Source organism: Miniopterus natalensis, chromosome 10 (assembly GCF_054644295.1).
Source record: "Miniopterus natalensis isolate mMinNat1 chromosome 10, mMinNat1.hap1, whole genome shotgun sequence".
NCBI classification, from domain to species: domain Eukaryota; kingdom Metazoa; phylum Chordata; class Mammalia; order Chiroptera; family Miniopteridae; genus Miniopterus; species Miniopterus natalensis.
The window spans coordinates 25,241,826-25,248,989 of record NC_142090.1 but is presented as its reverse complement, the minus strand read 5'-3'; the positions used below and the strand labels follow the sequence as shown (position 1 = coordinate 25,248,989).

Below are 7,164 nucleotides of genomic sequence, written 5' to 3'. Positions count from 1 at the left end.
AGTAGGCGGGTGTTGGTATAGAGTGCTGCAGAGGCACTCCATGTTATTATGGCTTAAAGTAAACAGTTAATGAAGAGGAGTACAGATAAGAGCCACTATTTTTTTAAAAAGTATTTTCATTCAGAATACATTATTTAAGAAAGCAAAATTACCTATATTTCAGATATTTCCATATTTTTATAATAATTTTTCTTGAAAGGAATGGCTTTTATAATCTTCCATTTTTATACCCATTGGCAAAAAAAATGAGAATCCTTATTATTTACTTGGCATTCAAAATACAAAATTAAACAGGATTTATATACACAAAAACATATATGTATACAAACATGGAAATGATAGACAAATCTAAAAAAACATAGAAATAGAAGTACAGGAATTTGTGAGAGATAAATACTAATTTTAAGTATCCTTACACAGGTTCATTTTGCAAGATAAAGAATCTCTATGTTTCTGAAAAAGAATATACTTAACATTTAGAAATTATTGTGTTTTCACATCATTTGATCTATTACATACCTGTCCTCCATAAGCTTACAAAATTTTGTATGAGGTCAGAAAGAAAAGAGTCCTATAGAGATTCAGAGCCAGCCTCACCTCCAAACTACTTCCTACTCTCATTCAAGCCACTTTAACACTCAGTAATTTCCCAGATTGGTCAAACACTGTAGTCTGCTTGTGAATTTTTTAGCAATTTACATACACTGATTCTAAACTAAATGATGGCAGCAGAAGCAATCATATGATTTGGATTACTATGTCCCCAAAGATTACTCGACTTTAGGTTTCCATCAATACAAAATTTGTCTTTCCTTTATTGTGGCTCTTTTCAGAAACTATAAAGGTAATCTAGTTGAAGTTGAGTGTTGGGATGCTTTATATGCCTAAACATAATTCCTTCTATTGATCACAGAATATCCATCTTCTCTGGCCATGTGCCATTTTTTGACCAAAGCTATAGCTTTGCCAGTCAGCAATCTTACAAAGCAATAGCACTAGTCAGAATGTAATACTAGAAAAAATGGATAATTCAATACATTCATCTAGTCCACATTATTAGAGAATGTTCAGAATATACATCTCTGGAACAATGTGTTCTTTGAGGCAAGAACCAAGGTCTTTTTTTCTCCTCACAATTCAGCATGCCCAGCACTGAGCACATGCATGCCATGTAAAAAGCCCTCTCTGAATGAACGATGAGTCATCATATCATTTATATATAAAAGAAGACCATATATTTTGTGCAAATGGAGTCAGTTCTTTCCTTTTACTTTATTAAGATACTGAGTTTATTTCACATGTATATTTTTGTCTTCCCACCATTTCCATTTGTCTGACTACAACTTCTATGTCCTGTCATAACATTCCATACATACTTAAAACCAAAAAAGGGTGGAGTTCCGTCTTTAAAACTAAATAGGCATTTTGGACAACACATTCTTGGCAATGGAAACTGAACAACATTTACCAAACATGGCAGGGAACATTTTCACTATGCATTATTAAAAAAACACACAGCCTGATATAAATTGTTACAGAAATAAGTTGGGAAATTTTAACAAACTTTATTTTCTTAAAGAGACTTCCTCCATTGCCAGAGATATTGAATAGCCTCCTGTCAGTCGTCAGAAGCAATTATTCACATAATTGATGAAGTTGGCTTCCACTTTGGGAAGAGAGCCACCTTTTCCATACTTGCTTTAATGTCTTCTACAGAACTAGATCTTTTTGGTGTTTTATGAGTTTTTTCCTGGTTTCTGAAGAATTCTTGACCTTTTGGTTTTGGTGTTGATGGTCTTGAGTCTTTTTCATTCTGGTTTGATTTTTGTGCATTTTTAGCTGGAGTGTCTCTTGCAGATTTCTTTACTGGAGCTTTTTGTTCAGCTTCCACATCCTCAAAGTCATCATCATCATCAACAGCAGCAGCAGCAAGTTTTACTTTTTTGTGTGCAAACTTGCTAACTCTTCTAGTGGCAGAATGCTTTCCAGACATACTTAGGAGTTTCACAACCTTCTCCTCTTCACCTTCCAACTCTGCATCTTTCTCCACGGGTACTAAGTGCTGTACACTAAAATGCACAGGACCTGAACCACACTTCAACCTTAAGACCACAGGTGGTGTTATTTCAAAGCCACTAAGGGAAACTGTTGGCTATACATACATTTTCAAAGTTGCCAGTGTTACTTTAATTGGCCTGCCTTCATAATTCATTGCCTCTGCTTCAGCAATGCAATTCATCCTTCACACCAGCCCTTAAACTGACCATTTGTAAAGATTACTCGTGCTCATTTTCATCATTATCCACCTTAAAATGATAATCTTTGCCGTCCTTTAGTTCATAACCAAAAATATAGTTCTGGGGCCTCAGAGGGCTCATGTCCATGTCCATGGAATCTTCCATGGGGTGGTGGCACACGCTTAGGTGGGAGAGAAGGTGGATGGAGATAAACAATTTCTTTTCTGTAGAGCAGACATGCAGGACAGAAATGTACTGGGGCCAGAGTCACTTCTTTATAAAAATTTCTAAGTATTATTTTAATACAATTTCCATAACGATCTAAATACAGCTTTGTGGTGGAATATATAGATAGAAAATATGGACTAAGTGTAATAGATCTCATTTTTCACTGACCGTTTTTTTTAGCTGAGGGACAAATTCTACAAACAAGGATGATTTACTGATGTAGTTGGGTTAGTTCCTTAAAACCAAAAACAAAATAGGCTTTTTTCCATAGAAATGAAGAGCCACAAAACATAAAATAATTCTTCTGATATGGTTTACAAAGAGGCTTTAATATTTCCTTCTAATAAGATTTCTGAGTTTATGTTGAAACTGTCATCTATAAGACCTCTAATGCACCTGGACCATGAATAGTTATTAGTGAAAATTAGCATCCAAGTATAACTTCTATGGTTCTCATAATCTCACTGTGCCATTATGCTATATAAATTTCTCACTCTGATTTCAGCTTTCTTGGTTTCCTTTTTACTTTTTGCCACGTACAAGATGTAGCAAAAGTAGGTTTACAGTTGTTCGTATGGAAAATAATGCAATAATTAATAAATAATAAAAGAATAAACTCTGTTTTTAATGTACTCACAACTATAAACCTACTTTTTCTCCACCTTATATAAGTCTTAGTTTGTATAAGAAATCCATGTTAGATATTTTCTTGTCTGACATAGCATGTGTTTATTTTCTTTGAAGTTCAAAGCAATGCTGGCTTCTTGAATGGGACTATGAGCAAATAAATTGTTCTTAACTTTCAGTAAAAAAAAGTCCTGCAGCAGGACAGCTCTGAATAAGTATGTGGCTGTCTGCATTGGACCTGTGCTTTTTATTGACTACTTATTTTGTATGAGGACATGTCCCACCCTCCTTGTTCTCTAGTCAGCTTACTCCTGCTAAATATCACATTCTTAAAAGGTCTTTTGCCGGAGCCCGCTGGCAGAGTCGAACGGTCCTGAGGAAGGGGTGAGGATAAAGAAAAGACAGACACAAAAAAGATGGGATCCGGAGGGCTGCAGCTTGTGACTGCTACCAGCTGCCAGCCCCGAGTTTATTTTCCCAGCTCAATATATACAGGCACTGTTGATTTTGCTCACTAGCACCCCTCTCCACATTCCTTCAAGGCCGTATGAATGCTCTTTCAGAGTAAACACTCTGCCTCCTGCATGAGCTCAGACCTTGGTAATTATCTTTATCTCGGCTTCTAATGGGAAATTTTGGGGAGGATTGAGTCCTTGGCTCCAGAGCCTCAGGCTATGTGGACCATGTCCAGACATGTAGCGGGCTCTCAATATCAAGGGTCATTGTGGGGAGGGTCGAGTACCTGACTCCAGACCCTCAGGTGGCGTGGACCATGTCCAGACACGTCACCAGTTCCCAACATCTTTGGAATTGAAAACAACCTAAAGCTCTGTTTAAATTTGTGACTGCCATTCTTCTAATTAGAACTGCACATAGATGGTGCTACAATAACAAAGATACATCCATAATAGCTGTCAGCCAGGATGATCATTAAACTCAGTTTGCAGTCAAGATTCCCGTGCCACATGGTACCTCAGGAACACTAGACAGAGCATCAGAAGCCGCAAAGAGCATACTGCACACTTTTAATTTAGGGCTGGTGGAAGAATAAAATAAAGCAAATGACCCATGAGAATAAAACACATGGCAGTAGCTTTTTAGCCCCAGGCTTTTTGGTTTATATACAAAACCAAGTTAGTCTTATATTTAGAAGGTATATTGCTTACTAATACCATGTTATGTAAAACATTACTTAGATTTCTAGAATGTATTTCTCATTATGATACCGTACTTCAAATGGTGAGTTTTTGTTTTTTTCTTTGCCCTCTGTGTGATGTTTAGAAGATATTTAAACCAATATTTCTGATCAATGTTTTTTCTTTTTTCTTTTATATTTTTATATCTGGAAATTGTAGTAAGCATGTATCTGCAATCTAATTTTCTTTCAATAAGCAGATAATGATTTTAGGACCATTTACTACATATCCAATTTTCATGTTTTTGAAATTCCACATTTATTATACTACATTGCCCTACATATTAGGATATTTTTCTGAGATAGTAATTGTGAATCAGAGTATAATATGTTCTTTTGCATACTAGAATTACACTATTTTTTAAAAATATGTTTTTATTGATATTAGAGAGAGAGGAAGGGAGAGAGAAAGACAGAGAAGGAGAGAGATTGATGACAGAGAAACATTAAATGATTGCCTCCTGCAAGCACCCATACCGGGGACCTAACCGGGAACCTGGGCAAGTGCCCTGATCAGGAATCAAACCAATGGCCTTTGGTGCACCGGGATATAATCCGTCAACTGAGCCACACTGGCCAAGGCAGTACAACACTATTTTAATCATTGTTTTTTTGAAGTACATTTTAAAAACAATCTCTCTTTTAAAAAGAATAATACTCATTTTAGGTTTATCAACCTATGAATTAATCCAAATATACTTTTGGATTACTGTGTCAAACAGCCTGTTTGAATTGTGACAGACATTACACTAAATTCTTGTGCTAATTTTGTGACATTTAAAGAAAGCAAACTTGCTATTTGAGAAAATAATTATTTTACAAAATATATTTAGATTGTAGCCCCCCAGAAATTAATTTCTCTTTTTGAAGCTGTATGTATATTTAATTTAATAGATGCAATAGTTGAACATATCTATTGCCTAAAATTACAAAGGCAAAAATACCATAAAGGAAATCAAACTAGGAGGAATTCACCTACTCCACTCTACCTCTGCCACCTCTCCCCAGTGAAAGACTCATATTGCAAGATTCTGGCTGCACCAGCCTTTCAAAATTGCTGTGGATCCTTGAGAGGGTGCTACTTTGAACTTAAAGATGCTTATGATTTTTTATGGGGCATTTGGGAAAGTGTCAGGGGTAAAGGAGAAGTTAGAATCATGGAGAAATAATTTATTTTTAGGGAGCTGTGGTGATGTGGAGGGTTGTTTAATAAAAGTAGTTTTGCAGGGAGATACAGTCTGAGGGTCAGGGAGGTGGGTGACATGTAGAACTCAAAGGTGCCTATTACCTTGTACATATTAGGTCAGAGACCTAGTAACAATTTTTTTTTCAGACAAAGAAATTCCAGATAATTAATAGTTGTTAAACAAGTTAATAAATAAATTAATGAACTTTAAGGTCCTCCAATTTCTTGCTATACCATAAAACCTCTTCATCTATGTTTTACATGGGTGGTAATCATTGAGATACTGAATGGATAGTACAGTAAGAAGAAGGAAAAATTGTATCATTTCACTCATTGGCTCCCAAGTAGTAAGGTCTTTCTCAAAGACAGTAGTGACAATGATAGGAAAGGGAACCCAGGAGAGGACTATCAGATTTCCCAGGCTTTGCATACAGAGAAGACATACTCAATATATTTTTCATCACACAGAAAATATTTTTACACTTGCTGTGTGCCACCTACTCTGAGTGCTGGGGACACAGCAGAGAGCAAATTTCACAAAAGTAGTTGTCCTCATAGAATGAATATACTAGAGTAAGGAATATTTAAAATTAATAAACACAATATATATTGCATTATTTAAAGATTGATATGGAGAAATATAAAACAGGAGAAAGAGATAAGAAATTCTGAGAAAATAAAAGAAATAAGGTAAGAGATGAAACAAGCTGCCGGATCATTTAGAGAATAACAATGGCCTTTATTCTGAGTTTCATCAACATACTGGAAATTTTTGAGCAAGGAAGTATATTGATCTGAAATTTGTTTTAAAATTATTCCTCTGATGCCTTGGTTAAAAATAGACAAGGGTCAGGTTTGGAGTCAGAAAATTGGTCAGGAAGCAACTGTAGTAATCCAAGCAAGACATGTTGGAGGCTCAGACCAGACTGAAGCATCGGAGGTGGTGAGAAGTCAACAGAATTTGAATGTTCAGAAAATTGAGCTGACAGAATTTGGTGAAATGTCATACATGAGATGTATAAGTAAAAGTATTTAAGCTAGAGCAATGAAGTTGGAATTAACTGAGATGGGGAAAACTTGAAAAGCCATAGGTTTGTGTGGAAAGAGTAGAAATCGATCGGTTTGGGACAAGTTATATTTCAGTTGTATGTTAGATATCTAAAGAGGGACTTTTGCAGATGATTTGGATATCTGACTCTGATATGTTAGGAGAGGTCCTGGATAGAAACATATCTGGGAGTTGTAATCATAAAGAAGGCATTTAAAGCCGTGAAACAGGATAAAATCACTAAAGGAGTAGATAGAAATAAGTGAGGGCTGAGACATTTTATACAGGAGAGGTTTGGAGAATGGAGTCCATCTAGAAAGATAAGGTGAGAGGGAGCATTAGTGGGGTAAGAGAAGACCAGGAGAGTGAGGTGTTAAGGAAACCAAGTGAAGGAGGGAATGAATCAACATCCCTGTGTTAAGTAGTGCTGACTGACAAGGAAGAGAGAACTGAGAATTTACCATCAGTGACGGCAGTGTGGAGAACACCAGACCCCTACCAAGACTGTTGTCAGGAGAGTGGTGAGTTTCAGACAGAATGGGAAGACAATCAGAAATGATGATTATAAACACCACGGAGTAGTACCTGGAAGGAAAAGTGGGGCTAAAATTACTTCTTGTTTGATTTATCTGTTTTTCTCTTT

General features: G+C 36.1%; 1 pseudogene; it reads right to left on the bottom strand.

The window, feature by feature from the left end:
* Nucleotides 1–1,565: 1,565 nt before the first annotated feature.
* On the bottom strand, nucleotides 1,566–2,402 carry LOC107524877 (nucleophosmin pseudogene; annotated as a pseudogene).
* Between the last annotated feature and the right edge of the window lie 4,762 nt (nucleotides 2,403–7,164).